General features: G+C 49.0%; 1 pseudogene; it reads left to right on the top strand.

Moving 5' to 3' along the window:
* Nucleotides 1-9,806: 9,806 nt before the first annotated feature.
* Nucleotides 9,807-10,819, top strand: LOC149352270 (protein YIPF5 pseudogene; annotated as a pseudogene).
* The last annotated feature ends 4,378 nt before the right edge of the window (nucleotides 10,820-15,197 follow it).

Below are 15,197 nucleotides of genomic sequence, written 5' to 3'. Positions count from 1 at the left end.
GAGCAAGTCATCGAGTACAGTGACAAAATTGCTACCTGCATTTGCCGAATAAAACTCAAGAAAGAGCAAACCGAACAAGCAAGCAGAAATCAGGAAACCCGGATTCAAGCTACCGTTGGTAGCGCTTCCGTGGCTCAAAGGATTAAATTACCGAAGCTGGAACTAGCAAAATTCGACGCCAAACGAAAAAACTGGCAGCCATTCTGGGAACAATTTGAGGGGGCAGTCCACAAAAACACGGAGCTCTCTAACATCGACCGCTTGAACTACTTGAAGACGCTGCTGACCGGAGAGGCCTTTACTGCAATTGCCGGACTGCAGGCATCAGGTGATTGCTACAGCGACGTGGTCGACATCTTGCGACAACGATTCGGAAATCCGGAAGCGTTGATTCAGGATCATATGCAGGGCCTAATCGATGTGAAACCTGTGTTCCCTGCAAGGAAGGTGCGAGCTTTGAGAGGGCTTTACGATGAGATACAGGTTGATATGTTTTGCCGTACTAGTAGCGTGTCCCACCAGGCATCGGGTCCAGGAGCACCGCCGCAGTGCCGAAGGAGGAAGGAAGGAACGTAGGCCGGTGACGGGGAGTAGGGGAAGTGAAGGAAAAACTGTATTTACATAATTACATGATTATTTACAAAAATGACAAACAAGGTAAAAACTGAGAAGTCTCAGGGAAACGTTGAGCGTATCGCTCTGGGAGTCGCTCCGGGAATGGCTCTTCGATGAACGGCTCGAGCGCTTTAAATAGACCCTCCCGAGATCTTCCCGCCTTTTTCAACCAATCGTAGGGACTTCGTCCGGGTGCTCCAAGGTCGTTCACCTCTTCGTCGTCTTCCTCGGCTGAGTGGCCCGTCAGGCCAGGTGGATTCCATATCTTGTCTCGAGGAAACAAGATGGGCGAACACCTACCGCGTCGTCACCTCGCTTCATCCGCTGTGGCCCGTGGATACTTGAAAGTGTCCAGAAGAGCGTGTTGACGGGCTAGTCGTTTCCGGCCAGGTGGATTCCATATCTTTGTTCCAAGGAAATGCCCCAAAGACGAACACCTGCCGCGGCGTCACCCCGCGGTTGACAAAAGAGCATGGGCGTCCGGAGGGGGGGGCAAAGGGGGGCGGTTGCACCCCCCTGGAAAATCACTCACTCGAACCGTGAGTGATGGCCGCACACCAGGGGCGGTGGTGCGCTCAGTCAAAAGGGTAAAAGCAGCCCCGCATGGTCACATCTGCGAAATGCCGCGTCCGGGCGTGCGTCGTTCCGCCGTTTTCAAACCACGCCATCGTTAGCTCTACTGAAGGGCGACCTGTTCCAGACATACAGCGGCACCGGCGAGCATGTGTTTCGAGCCGCCTTGAGATGGGTGTCTGTTTCTTTGATCTCTAGAGAGATAGCGACACGGAGGCAGACAGTGCACGGGGCATCTTGTTTTCGCCTATGTCGTTACGCCGGTCACCGATGAATTCTTAAGGAGGGAAGGACAAATCAGCCGTGTCCACCCCCGCTTTGTCGGGCTGCTCAGGGGCAAGCGGGCGATGAGTTGGCGCCGCCGCCGCTCGCTGTCTCCTCCGATCCACGTGTAGCGCAGTTCGGTAGAAGCGCCGCTTTCAGAATCTCCGGCAAAGGGGATTAGCTGCTTTTGTTCACGGCGACGCAGTCTCCCGAGGCGCCCCCACACCAGCGTTCTTTGCGTCTTCTGTGAAAACCAGCGCCTTTGGTCAACGCAGCCCGATGGCGCCTGCCTGGCTCGCCTGTCACCTCTGGCTGGGCCTCAAATCACAACAGCGCCCATGTACTGTGCGTGTCAGTGCATGGTAAAGAGACCCAGGTGGTCGACATTACCCGGAACTCTGTACTACTCCATCCCTCATAGCCTGAGTCGTTTTGGGGCTCTGAACCCCATAAAAACACAAAAACAAATTTTCCGACCGGAGTGGCGAGTGTCCCTTCCCCTCGGAAGTTGCGCGGCGTTCCTTTCACCCCCAAAGTGCGCATTCGGGGATACTGCGGCAAGTAAGCCCTCGCACGTGTGCGCGCCTCTGTGTTTGTGCTTGGGTGTTTTTAGTGGCCGGTTGTCAGCGAAGCTGAGAACAACCAAGACAGCGGACGAGAAAACGACGAGCGGCGAGCAGTGTGTGTGGGGTTGCTCGACTGTGCGGATGCGCAAGCAAGATGGAGCGAGGTGTATGAAGCTGCGAGCGTGCATTTATCTTGTAAATAAGTTTTCGTTGTATATATAGTCATCTTTTGTTTTCAACGTACGCGTTCAACAGTTTTTCCAATCAATGTTTATGATGAGTGTGCACCGAGAGCGTGTAATGAAGCACAGAAGTGAATTTATCACACGTGTAATTACGCAATTCGCCCAGAAAAATCCGAGGCGCCTACAGTTGCTGTTCAAGGAAGACTGACTGAGTGACTGTAGTTGCGTGTTTGCGAACATATTGTGCTGTGTGCTGGTCATCAATCCGGGTGAGTCGAGAACCCGTATGCAGGAAGACTGAGCACTCTTCTCCACGAAGTGATATAGCATCTTTTTGCATTTTTTATTAATTTTAGTTGTTTCTTCGTTGATAAACTCCAATGTACCTCTCCTAGCCGCGCTTTAATTTGCTGTTTGTAATTTTTCTTTCATGTGTGCATTTTGTTTAATTTTTATTTATATATAAATAAATAAATTTACTCCGCAAATAGCGCCTTTTTGCTACGAACATACCCCCCCCCCCCCCCCCCGGGCACCAACGGGGCCCCCCCCTGCAAAAAATTCTGCGGACGCCCTTGCAAAAGAGCGAGGACCAGTTGAATGGCAGGCGCTTGGCATACTCTCGTCTCCGCGGGTGGCAGCTGGCGTTGAGACATGTCACCCTGACAGATGCACACACAAAGTCGCAGAGTCAATACTGCTGCCTCGGGTGCCGTTTAAGGGGAACTGCGGAAAACACGTTGTGGCAGTTAGGCAGAAGTGATGGCACCCGGAATCCAGGAGTCGAATACGTCCCTCGTGTTCGGTTCCGCCTGTCATGAGGTTGCATGGGAGCGCGGGCATGAAGACCACTTTCGCAGAACGACGCACTGCCTCTGGGCATGGCCTAAGTGGACACAGGTGGGACAGGAACACACAAAGAGAGTTAAGGGGGGGGTAGAAACACAACAAGGTTCACATGCGGGGGCTGAAGGCGCTGGGTATCGAGGAAGACGGCTACCAGGCGATGCTGTATCCGGTCCTTCTCCGCGCTCTCCCGAAGAAAATGATCTTGGATTACCATCGTTCACACTCTGAGACCCAAGAGGAAGCGTCGTCTGCGGTGGTCGACGATTCAGGGTCAACGACATCGTCGTCGGACAGCTCACAGTTGACGCCGCTTCGTTCCTTGCTCACATTCTTCCGCTTCGAGCTTGAGAGCCGCGAAAGGACGCTGGAATTCAGGCCCGACGACGCACATGGTGGTGGTGGTGGTAGTGGTTTATTTAAAAAATAAATAAATAAAAAAGTGAAGTAAAAGAGTGTTGCCGGCCGTGGCAATTGCTATCTAATATCTTAAGCACCCGAGCTGCAGCCGGCGGAAACGAAAAGGAAAGGGAGAGGATAGTGAGGAGAAGTATAGAGGGGAGCGACAGCAAGAAAGGACAGGGGAGAGCTTTGTACATGCTTCTCATTTTGATGGGCACAAGGCACGAACGTATCGAAGGAACGCTCACCCTTCTTCGGCCTCAGCCCTGCATGGTGCAGCCAACTGCATGCAATGCGTGTTTTGCGACTCAAAAAGACATGAAAGTCAAGAGTGTGAGTCGAAGATGGCAGTAAACGAGAGGAAGGCAATCCTCACAGCGAAAGGCGGATGCTTTCGTTGCACGAAGCATGGACATCTTTCAAGGCAATGCAGGGTTAAGATCAGTTGCAAGAGATGCAAACGCAGGCATGCGACAGCGATGTGCGACCCTGCTATCAACGATGCCGAGAACGCACGGTCGGCCAACGAAGGGGTACAGCCAGTGAGCCTGCATGCCTCAGGAGCAGAAAAGGACCCCACTCGCCGCACAGTCCTAATGCCTACTGTTACAGCCTTGAACAAAGGGACTAAAGCAAAAAAAGTCTCTCAAGTTCTCTTTGATAGCGGCCGGCAGTCAGAGAACCTTCATAACAGAAGACTGCTCCAGAAAACTCGGGTGCAAATTGCTCGGGACAGAGTTGCTGTCGGTGGGAGTATTTGGAGGAGGATAGACCAGACGCACATTCAGGCAAGTTGAAGTGTGTCTTCTGCGACGAGACGACCCAAAAGCGTAGTATAAAATCGAAGCCCTAGAAACACCTTCCATATGTGAACAGGTTATCCCCTGCCCTAACGAACTGATCAGAGAAACACTTCATGATCTGATGCTTCATTTGGGTGATGATTCAGCTCTTAACGACGGCACACCGACTGATGTGTTGATTGGCTGCGATCAATATTGGGAATGCATCACTGGGAAGATGAGAAAGCTGCCCAACAAGCTGACTGCCGTCGAGACGGTATTTGGGTGGGCAGTTCAGGACCAAGTACTGTCCAAATGTCAAGAGACAGTTTGCACACATGCTTTTGTCATGAGAACGACCGTGGCTGATCGAGAAACCGCTCCGATTCTAAAGATGTTCTGGGAGTTGGAAAACACCGGTGCCGGTGTGTCAGACACATCGACCACAAATTCAGGCTCCCAAGCCCTAGAAGTGTTTACTAAAGGTATCAAGAAGATCAACGACCGCTATGAAGTAAAGATTCTTTGGAAAGACGAGGTGGAAATGTCTGACAACCGCGGAGTAACAGAGAATCGCTTTAGGTATTTAACGAAGCGGTTAAGCAGGAACCCGAGCCTCATGAGAGATTACGACTCCGAAATGCGGCTTTTAATTGACGAAGGCATAGCAGAGAGGGAAACAGACACACATTGCGACGACTCTCAGAGAGTGTACTACATGCCCCATCAACCTGTACTGCGGCAAAGTAGTACGACTACCAAACTGAGGATAGTTTTCGATGCCTCATCCCACAGTGCGCAGGCAAAATCCCTCAACGACAACCTCGAGTGTGGGCCGAATTTCAACCCTGACGTCGTTCGCTTGCTGCTAAACTTTCGGCGACATAAAGTCGCGCTCGTCGCTGATGTCGAGAAGGCCTTTCTTCAAGTAAGTGCAACGCCAGAGGACCGCGATGCGCTAAGGTTCCTGTGGTTCGCCGAGAGTCCCGTGGAAGGCAGACCATTGCCAGAGGTCAGAGGCTTCAGAATGACCAGAATGCCCTTCGGAACCACATCGAGCCCGTTTCTGCTCGCAGCAATTGCGCTTCAGCACTACCTTGAAAAAATGAAAGATGAATTCCCAGTAACGACAGAGGTATTGAAAAACTGCATTTATGTAGACGATCTGCTTTGCGGGGCGCACAGGACGATGAGGAAGGAGCGAAGATATACGATGAAGCAAGTCGTATATTTCGGTCTGCGTCAATGCGCCTGCACAAATGGGGTTCGAACAGCACAAAGATGAATGAACTATTTTGTCAGGAGATCCCCGATGAAATGCCCCTTGGACAACCGGCCAATTTGCTGAAAGTGCTAGGTTTAAGTTGGAAACCAAGGGAAGACCAAATGACATTTTCTCCAGACTCTGTCATTGAATTTTCAAAGGCGCAAAAGAATACCAAGCGATTTGTCCTACAGACGACCGCGCGGCTCGACCCACTGGGAGTTCTATCGCCGTACACAGTGAGAGCGAAAGGGCTGTTTCAGGAGACTTGGAAGGAAAACATCGCGTGGGATCAGCCACTTCCAGACCATCTCCTGGGGGCAGTGGATCAAGTGGTGCGAATAATTACGTTTGCTGCACGATCCACCCAAAGAAGGTACGACGTCAACGCCAAAGGGCACCCACAGAATCGAACCCTGCGCGTGTTCGCAGATGCTAGCCCGAAGGCTTAGGCCTGATTCTCACAGCCGGTCTCCTCTCCGGCGCGGCGGCGACGGAGCCGGGAACCGCGGCCGCAACGGAACGGATTTGTGTTCTAATCGAAAGAGGCGCCGGACACCGGCAAACCAGTTTGGGCGGCAGCTCGCTGCTCCCACGTGACTCTACGTAAGTGCCTTTTTTTTTCTTCCGCGCGAAAAAAAAAAAAAACGCTGCTCGGCGGTGTCCGATAAACATGCCGAAGTAGCGATGAAAGTCGTCTGCCGTCTGCTTGCGCTTTGGTTCGCTTGGCTCTTATCGCAGAAAAAAAACCGATGTGATCTCGCAAGCGGTGGACAAAGTTTGAAGTTAGTTTATTAACTCTACGCAACTCCCCTGTTTTTGCAACGAAATACCACGTGTACAGCACGAAAACAAATATATATGAGTATAGCAACTACTTTTAAAGCCGCTGCAGAAATGAGTGCTGCAGTCTGTACAGTATTCAGGCCGATATGCACGAAATTGAACATATGTAGGGTGGTAATGAACTCGGTTATCAATAACTTCGGAGATTGGTCTTTATACAACCATTCAAGAATTAAGCTAGCAAAAGAATTTAAACGGCTAATAAAAACAATGAGGCCTCAAGAGCTAGCAACGGGTGAACAGAATTTTGTTTTTTTCTGCTCTTTTCGTTATCTCCGCAGTTACCCCTCTCGCCCCTTTCTCCTTTCTTCACCTGGATGGTTCCCCTATCAGCCATCCCTTTCACTTCGCTTTAAACCTGGCAACAGTCTTTTCGTCCCCCACTTCGTTACCCTCCCGAACTCCCTCTGTTCGTCATGGCCCACGGGCCGTGTTTTTTTTTTTTTTAAGGTTTTTTCTACCTTATGGCTCGCCTCTGAACTGTGGAGCCACATGTTGAGCCACCGTTTCAACCTCCCAGGCTTTTCCTGAATTGGGGTGTCTTGGGTTTGCGAGCTTCTTGTAGCATGCAAGCCGAGTGCTGCAGTCGGCGCGCTGTTTGTGAACAGGCTTTTCCTTCGGGGCTAAATGTGAACGAGTGTGTTGACCCGGCGTGCCGTTTTCTGTATTTCTCTGTGCGTGGAGTGAACCTCAGTTGTTAGCCACTCTACGTTTTCCGTGCCGTTTTCCCAAAGTAATATCGCACCAGATATTCCAGCTTCAAAGTATCGCGCGGTGTGCTTCGTTCCCGCTAGCGGTATTCAGGCAACAAACACAGCAAGGCTATTTCGCGTCAAGAAAAAAAAAAAAAGATTGCTCCCCCCCCCCTAAAAAAAAACAAAAAACATGGACGTCAGGAAGTGCTCTTGGAAAAGGTTTTGGTGCTGTATTTTCATTCTTCTGACTGATTTCTTGAAAAAAGTGTCAATTTAAAAGTTGTAGATCACTTTGACAAACGGCCGGCTAGGGTGTTCGCAACAAGGTATCGTCCGAGTAGTTTTTTCTTAAAGCTCTAAAAGATAGCGCATGAAATTCAAATACATAACAGTGGTGATACAGGCATTGCGGGACGCGTGTTGCGGACAAGCCGCCTTTAGCCCGTGCATGTGGCCCATACTATATCCTGCTCGTGTCTGCACACAGACTCACGCGATGGAGCAGAGAATACGGATGGTTGCCGCTATTGATGAACTGCTGTCAAGTTCATCTGATAGCGAAGATGACATGATAATCGATTTGATAGCCTAAACACGGTGATGGACGACCGAAAATTCGTTTATCGGGCCGTCAGGCGCCTCGCCGATACCGGAGTGAGCGTCTGTTTACATTGCACTGCTTGGCAATATAAAGCTGCAGTGTGCATGGCCTTTGACATGTGAAATGTGTGATTTATTTGCAGTTCCGAAAGCATTTTCGGGTGAGCAGGAGCGTGTCCGGTGTTGTGGTTTGCAATCAAATGCACGCGCCAGAAGAAAGGCACCCTAAAGGCGGCGCTGCATGCACGGGGTGCAGCTTGTCCTCGATGTCGACCCTCGCCGGTGCGCCACCGCGCCACCGCGCTGGTTTCGGGGCGCACCTGGTGCGAGGTGATCGTAAGAAACTCTATGGATAGCCGCATGGAGGAAGGAAAGAACTCCTTCCTCCATGGATAGCAGATAGCAGACGACAAGGCCTGTGCGTGCACGCGCTCGATCGAAAATCTCCGCTCCAGTGATTTGTGGCGCTGCTGACGCGCTGCACCTGCACCAAGAAACTGGAATTGCACCGCGCCGGCACCAATGGAACTTTTTCAGAATTGGTGCAGAGCAAGTGCAGAGAACCAGTTCTGGATCGAACAGACCTTACATTACACGACCGGTTGCGTCGCCTTTGGCTTTGCCCTACAAGCCAATGCGCATCATGCTCACGTTAGTTTTGAAGTGTTACTACTAGAAAATACTATATCAATGTAACACTCAATTTTTTGCAGTGGTTTGGAGCGCACTAGTTGAGAAACTTAGTGGCCGCTTTCCCAGCTACACGGAGAAAGGAACGAACTCCATGCCCAGCTACATGGGCATAGAGCACTGATCTCCACTAGGTGGCTGGATGCCGCATTCCCGCTTTCCGAGACGAGCGCGAGTGAAGCCACCGGAAGTTGGACCGCTTGTCCCGGAAGTCGGGTGTCTGCTGTGTACTTCAATGCAAAAAGTCGTGTCTTTCGCCCTTTCGTTCTCAGTTTTTTGCGTTGTTTTCGTGTGATGTCTGCTGTTATATGAAAGGAAGAAGCAAGCTGAACGCGAGAAATGTGAGCATTGTGTGCAGAACCCTGTAATTTCTGCGAAGGCGAAGAAAACAGGCATGCAGGTCTCACCCTGCCTCGGCAAGGGGGTACGTGCATTAAACACTATGTTCTTGCCTGGTTCGTGTATTCCGAGCGTAAAGGAGAAGTAGTGGAATGACGATGAGGCTAGGTCACCTTAAAACCGAATTTTCGTGCAGTAAAGAAAAGGCACAGCGCGAGAGGAACGACTGACAAGAAAGGCGAATGGTGCAGTGCGCGTGAGAAGCGCTGTTAGAAGTCAACTGCACCAAGCACCACGAATTAAAGACCATTCAGGCTTAACTTGCTACAACACGAAACAGTACATGACACGCTCCGTCGAAAAAGCAGTACCATACCTTTTGGAGGCGCTAATGTGAACCAACCGAACACCGTCGACACCTCACAAGATAGTAGCCTAGCCCTCGCTCCGGTTCGGTCTAAACTTAATTCGGTAAAATGGTCGCTGCAAAGTAAGCTGCCTGGTGAATGTTTCAACCTATTCTTTCTTATATTTATCCCCCATTGATAGCATAACTTGGGCTTGAGCGTGGGAACAAGCATCGCAGTAAAGAGCACAGTTGGCGAAGCTAGGCAAACGAGACGACACCGAGCCGAGTAGACGAGGCTCCATACTTGCTGTGCGTAGCGGCGTCCTGTCGTCTGCTAGTGTCGCCCCATTGAAATGCAATGGGCCCTTATTTTTGAAACGTCCTTCCCGAAGACTTCACTGGTCTCCTCGCTCAGTTGGCGGCGCAAAAGGTAGGCATTGTCATGGAAAAAGACGAGAACGGCGAAAAGACGAAATGCTAAGTGGGAAAACAAAACTGGAACTGAAAAACCGTGCTGAGCTCCGATTTCATGCACTGCCAAAGGCTGACTTCCGGGACAAGGCCGCTTACTTCCGGTGGCTTCACTTTCGGGCGCCCGATGCGGCATCCAGCTCCCCTAGTGGAGATCAGTGGCATAGAGCTTTTGTTTCTCTTTCTCACGCTATTCAGATTCATGGGGCCTTACAACTTGCTGTGGCTTTTCGTGTTTCTACTATATGAGTTTTTTTTTTTTTTTGGTATAGCTATGGATAGCAGAGATTTTTTTAGTCCGAGTACTGGTGGCGTGGCCGAGCTTTAGTTTAGACCATGGTTTGGAGGGTAAGGTAGGGCTGCTTCCGCTTCCGAATAGTGACGCTGTCCGCAAGTCAATGTACCAAAAGCGGGCGTGATGTCAAATTATGGCCCAAATCAGGATTTTTACTATGACTGGAATAATCCACCGCCAGTCCAGCAAGGTTATATGTACGACACAAGCTCCCAGCATGACTTCGGGGCACAGCAGCAGTTTGCGAGCTTCGACTACGGGGCGCCCGGCGGGGGAGTGAACGCGCCTCAGTACGGGAATCAGTCGAGCTACGTGGGAGCGGGATCGCCTTACACCGGTAGCATCCTGACGCCAGATTCCAGCTTGGGATCATACGGATCTGACGACGACTTTGAGAACGAGCCACCGCTGCTAGAAGAATTGGGCATCAACTTCGACCACATACTGCAGAAGACGGTAGCAGTGTTGAACCCCATGAAGGACCCGGACGCGGCCATACTGCAGGAGACTGACCTGGCTGGACCCTTAGTCTTTTGCCTCGCGTTCGGAGGGTTCCTGCTGCTCACGGGCAAGGTGCACTTTGGTTACATCTACGGAATCGGTGTTCTTGGTTGCTTGGCCATGTATTCGCTGTTGAACCTGATGAGTGCGTCCGGCATCTCTGTAGGCTGCACGGTGAGCGTGCTGGGCTACTGCTTGCTCCCCATGGTCTTGCTCTCCGGCTTGTCCATCCTGTTCTCGCTGAAGGGCAGCCTGGGCACCGCCGTCGCACTGGCCGTCGTCGTTTGGTGCGCGCTGTCTGCGTCCAAGCTGTTTGTCACAGCGCTGAGCATGGTGCACCAGCAACCACTCGTCCTCTACCCCTGCGCCCTTGTGTACGGAGTATTTGCGCTCCTCACCATATTTTAGCATCCCCATTGCTGTCGCGTGTGCCTGAGTGAATAAAATGCCTGTGCCTCCATGACGCGCTTGAAGTCTGGCTCTCCCCACCTGCCGGGCAAAGCTCCGTTGTCAGAGGCATAGGTCGTGTTGTGCTACGTTGCGCTTTCTGTAACTGGCGGAGTGGGGGGGGGGGGGGGGGGGGGGGGGGGAGATAACTCTTGCAGTGCTCAATGCACCCTATGTCTACCAGCGTTGCTTGGAATTCTTCCAAGGAGCTCTGGCAACTGGTGCATGCGCATTTTTCCTCATGCAATGTAGCAGAAGCAGGGCACATTTCTGTAGCTAATGCTTTTCTTGAGCTCATAAGTTTCATTCGTAGTGGCAGCTGCGCCCACTACTGATTTTCATTCAATTTTTTTAAACCACATTCTTTTAATTTGCTGCCAAAGTAATGGCACACTTGCCTATTCAGAGAAGTAGATATCTGCAGCTAAAAATGCCACTTTTTGCTCTTTTTTCCAAGAAATAACTTGAAGCTTAGATCACTGCCTCTTGTGGACAGCGTCTGGCAGTGGTTTTTGCATTGCTTAAAAAATTTTTAAGCTGAGGTACAGCAGTGTGCTTGTTATGGTAACGGTGTCCTTAACTCAAACCTTAGTATTTGGATGGAGTTTTACTGCCAGACTTTAATACATTTGACGAGCACACTTTCATGTTTTGCATGAAAGTAGAATGCAACAGTCTCTGCACATCCATCTGTTGCGGTATTGTGGTGCTCATTTAAGACCCTTGAGGTGGTTGAAATCTTAAGACGTCCATATGGTGTGCCTCAACACTCGGAGCATTGTTCTGGCACAAGAAAACTACACGTCGTGGAATGTATCTTGGCGGCAAATGCGGATATTAAGGCAAAATACAGTAAATTTCGGCTGTATTCTTGTACCTAGTTAGAGCTTTGTTGTCCCAACAGCTGTGTGTTTTTTAGGAGAGTGCGTTATTTGAAGTACAGTGGTAGCAAATTCTGTTTAGTACAAAGGGCAAGCCAGCAAAACCTAGTGTGGCTGGACATGGCTGCACAGATTCCAACAATTCGCTTTAGCTCTTTTCGAGCAGACAAAGCATACAGTGCTGCTACGATTATGCTGGCACTCAATTCATGCTCCTTCTGTCCATCTACACCATGGCGGTAACCAGCAACAAAGGAGGGATGCAGGAAGCTACCACAATTCGATTTCACATGCCCAACATCTACCAGATGTATCTTAGCTGGCCTTAACCGAGATGTAACAGAACACAGTGGAAATGGGAATTGAAGGCAAAGATATCGTGAAGCAGTTACGTGGAAAATGCGTGTGCCCATAAACGAGGTGAAATGTCTGCCTTGCCTGGTGAACCCTCCAGAGACCTGGCAATGGAAAATTTGTGCAATACATTGGATGACGGAATTGCAGGTGCAGCAGCCATGAAAGGAGGTTTATTGTCATAAAAAGCTCTTTCTTGGCTACCTTTAGAACCTGTGCTTCTATTTAGCAAGCATGGTCAAAGTTGTATCATTCTCCTCTTCTTCAGGAGCTTCTAAAGAGCTGGCAGTCAGCACGAGCACATTTCATGGTAGTGGTCAAAGAAAAAAAAAGTGGATTCATGTTTTTAAGCATTCATTAGCACTGAACAGTGCAGCCACCATGTACGAGGGCGGACCACCCCCGAAAAAGGATTTTTTGGTTAAAAACTTTATTAACCTTTGCACAAAATTCCTTCAGTCACCATCAAAGTACTCTCCAATAAATATAATGCACTTGTCAAGTCTTTTTTTTTCCCACTGTTTGAGGCATCTCTGGAACTCTTCAACTTTGCTACCGTCCAGTCCCCTTTGCGAAGCTGTTTTTACGGCCTCCACATCACCAAAACGCTTCCCTTTTATATATTTTTTCATTCTCGGAAAGAGAAAAAAGTCGCATGAGGCTAGGTCTGGTGAATACGGAGGGTGGGGAATGACAGGCCATCACCAAGAGGCCAAATAGTGGGTCCCTCATAAGGCCCTGTGTGCAGGGACATTGTCGTGATGAAGGAAGCAGTCACCTGATCGCCAAAGTTCCGAGGCTTTCCTCCGCACATCCTCTCGCAGACGTCTTAAAATTTTCAAATAAAAGTGCTGGTTAACAGTCTGACCAAGGGGAACAAATTCTTGATGCACAATTCTACAAAAAAAAGACAAAGATCATAGTCTTCACATTAGATTTAAGTTGTCTTGCTTTCTTTGGTCGGGGAGAGTAGGGAGACTTCCACTGGCTTGACGCTTGCTTAGTTTCTGGCTCATGCCCATAGCACCAACTCCCATCACCTGTTATGACTTTGGTCAAAAAAATGGGATAACTTTAGTCCCGGCTCAAATTCAATCGGAAGTTTTTTTGATCCTGTGTGAGAAAGCGAGGAACAGATTTAGAGGAAACACATCTCATTTGCAACCGCTCAGTCAAAATCCGCTGGCACGAGCTCCAACTTGCGTTTGTCACTTCTGAAATTAGGTCCATCATGAAACGACGATATTCGTTCATTTTTTGGCGGATGTTTTCGTTTTCATCGTTTCAAGACGTTGAAGGACGCCCAGAACGAGCATGGTCTTCAACACTCATCTCTGCACATTTCAAGCACCCAAACCACTCGAAAACGCGTGCGGCTCATAGCATCCGCTTTAAAAGCCTGCTGTAACATTTGGTAAGCTTCCGTTGCCGATTTTTCATGCAGGAAACAAAATTTCAAACACGCTCTTTGTTCTTTTAAATTTGCCATAACGATTTCAAAGGCAGAACAAAATAACTGCAAGCGAAACACAACACTGCACTCAAACGTTAACTTACAAACTGACACGTCTGCACATCTGTTTCGTGAAGGTTTCTACTAACCCCATCTAGCGGTAGAGCTCTCTGCTACATCTATGAATGGCAGCGCGCTCTCAGTTCGGTTTTTTTTTGGGTCCCCCCTCGTATAAGCACACATATCAGCGACGAAAACCTTAATCTTCCTACATGCTTTGGAAGCCTCAAAATTTTCATACTGGACATTTCCCAGCATACAACCAGTTCGAAACGCAGCAAAAAAATATTTTAAATCGTGTTTTAGGACCCAGAATAACATAACTTATACGTTAGAAGAAAATCGGCAACTGGCACCCAAATGCTTCCCAACAGCGTTCTTTTTTGAGCTTATATGTGCTGTTTGGCTGCAGTAATAAGCATCCATTACCCAAATATTTGTTGCAAGCACTTGGAATGAGTTGGGTTGCATTTCCTGCATTATGTAGCTGCTTTTAGACATCCACTTTCCTTAAAATACAGCTTACAGGCAAGCTTTTTGCCAGCCTGACGATTTTGCTGCAGTGAGGGCTTATTGTAAATTGCTAACCATTACCTTTGTGCAGACTGCTGTCTAGTAGACAAATATGCTGTTGCCTGAAGATTTTTGAGTGCCATTTGGCATTGGATACCTGATCAAGTTTTCATAAATTGCAAGCCCATGACCAACATTTCTGACGTTTTCTCTATCCTCTCTGTACCACGTTGTAAGCATGCTACAAGGGCATCCTCAAAGCAGTTCCCTCAATGTCACCTGTGTAGCATGTGCAGTACATCTTCGGTGCTGTCCTTCACGATGCAAATCACACTGTTTCTGATTAAAACACGTTTGTGATGTGCTTGTAAATACCACCTGCTTTTCATGCAAGGATGCTGGCAACATGCCTTTCACTTGGGCAAGTAACATTTCTGGCCAGTGTGCAAATGGCATGAAAAAAGACATGAGCATAAAACATATAAAGATGTAGCAGAAGTTGGTCAGGGGACATTTAAAAGAGTTCTGACACAAAATTTCAAAACTGAGGTATTTGTGTGGTTAAGTCTAAGCATCAACGTCGAACCCCCTAAAATTAATTTTGTTTCCAAAGACTGTGAATGACAAGTCAAGTGTAACGCCTTGCAACAGAGACATGAGCACGATAAATTGGTGTCACTTGGTAGACAGTTCGACATCTCTCAGCTTCAGAAACATTTAGCAAGGAGCACCCAGGCCTGAAATCCCTGCTCCTGGTGGTTTACTTGAGGTGCATGGACATACGTGACCAACAGCCAAGCCTTCATTATACTTGTGCCATATACTTGGTGCTCAACACTAGCCAAACTTGTCATAATAATAACTACACAACCATTCACTACACACTAGAGCAACTGAGGTTCCACACCCACTGAACCTACAACTTCTCATTCTATCTCAAGGAGAAAAAACAAGGACTCTAAAAAATTTGTCAATACCTCAAAGATGCGACATATACTGGCGATGGTGAGCAGCATATGCCTCACATTACATTACTTCAGCCCTATCTACTTTGGATTAATCTGTGCTGCCTGAACTGTGATGGCATCAGAGTTTGTCACCCGTTGGAACCTAACATGATGGGGCAATGCCTCCTGGATACACGTTGGCCCGGCCTGTTCAGTTGCACCATTTGCTGCAAAACAGAAATGCCTGTCGAGGGCATTG

The sequence above is a fragment of the Amblyomma mixtum genome, chromosome 3, assembly GCF_055824585.1.
Source record: "Amblyomma mixtum isolate Tamu chromosome 3, ASM5582458v1, whole genome shotgun sequence".
NCBI classification, from domain to species: domain Eukaryota; kingdom Metazoa; phylum Arthropoda; class Arachnida; order Ixodida; family Ixodidae; genus Amblyomma; species Amblyomma mixtum.
Note: the sequence above shows the minus strand (reverse complement) of the source record. Positions and strands in the feature narration are given on the sequence as shown.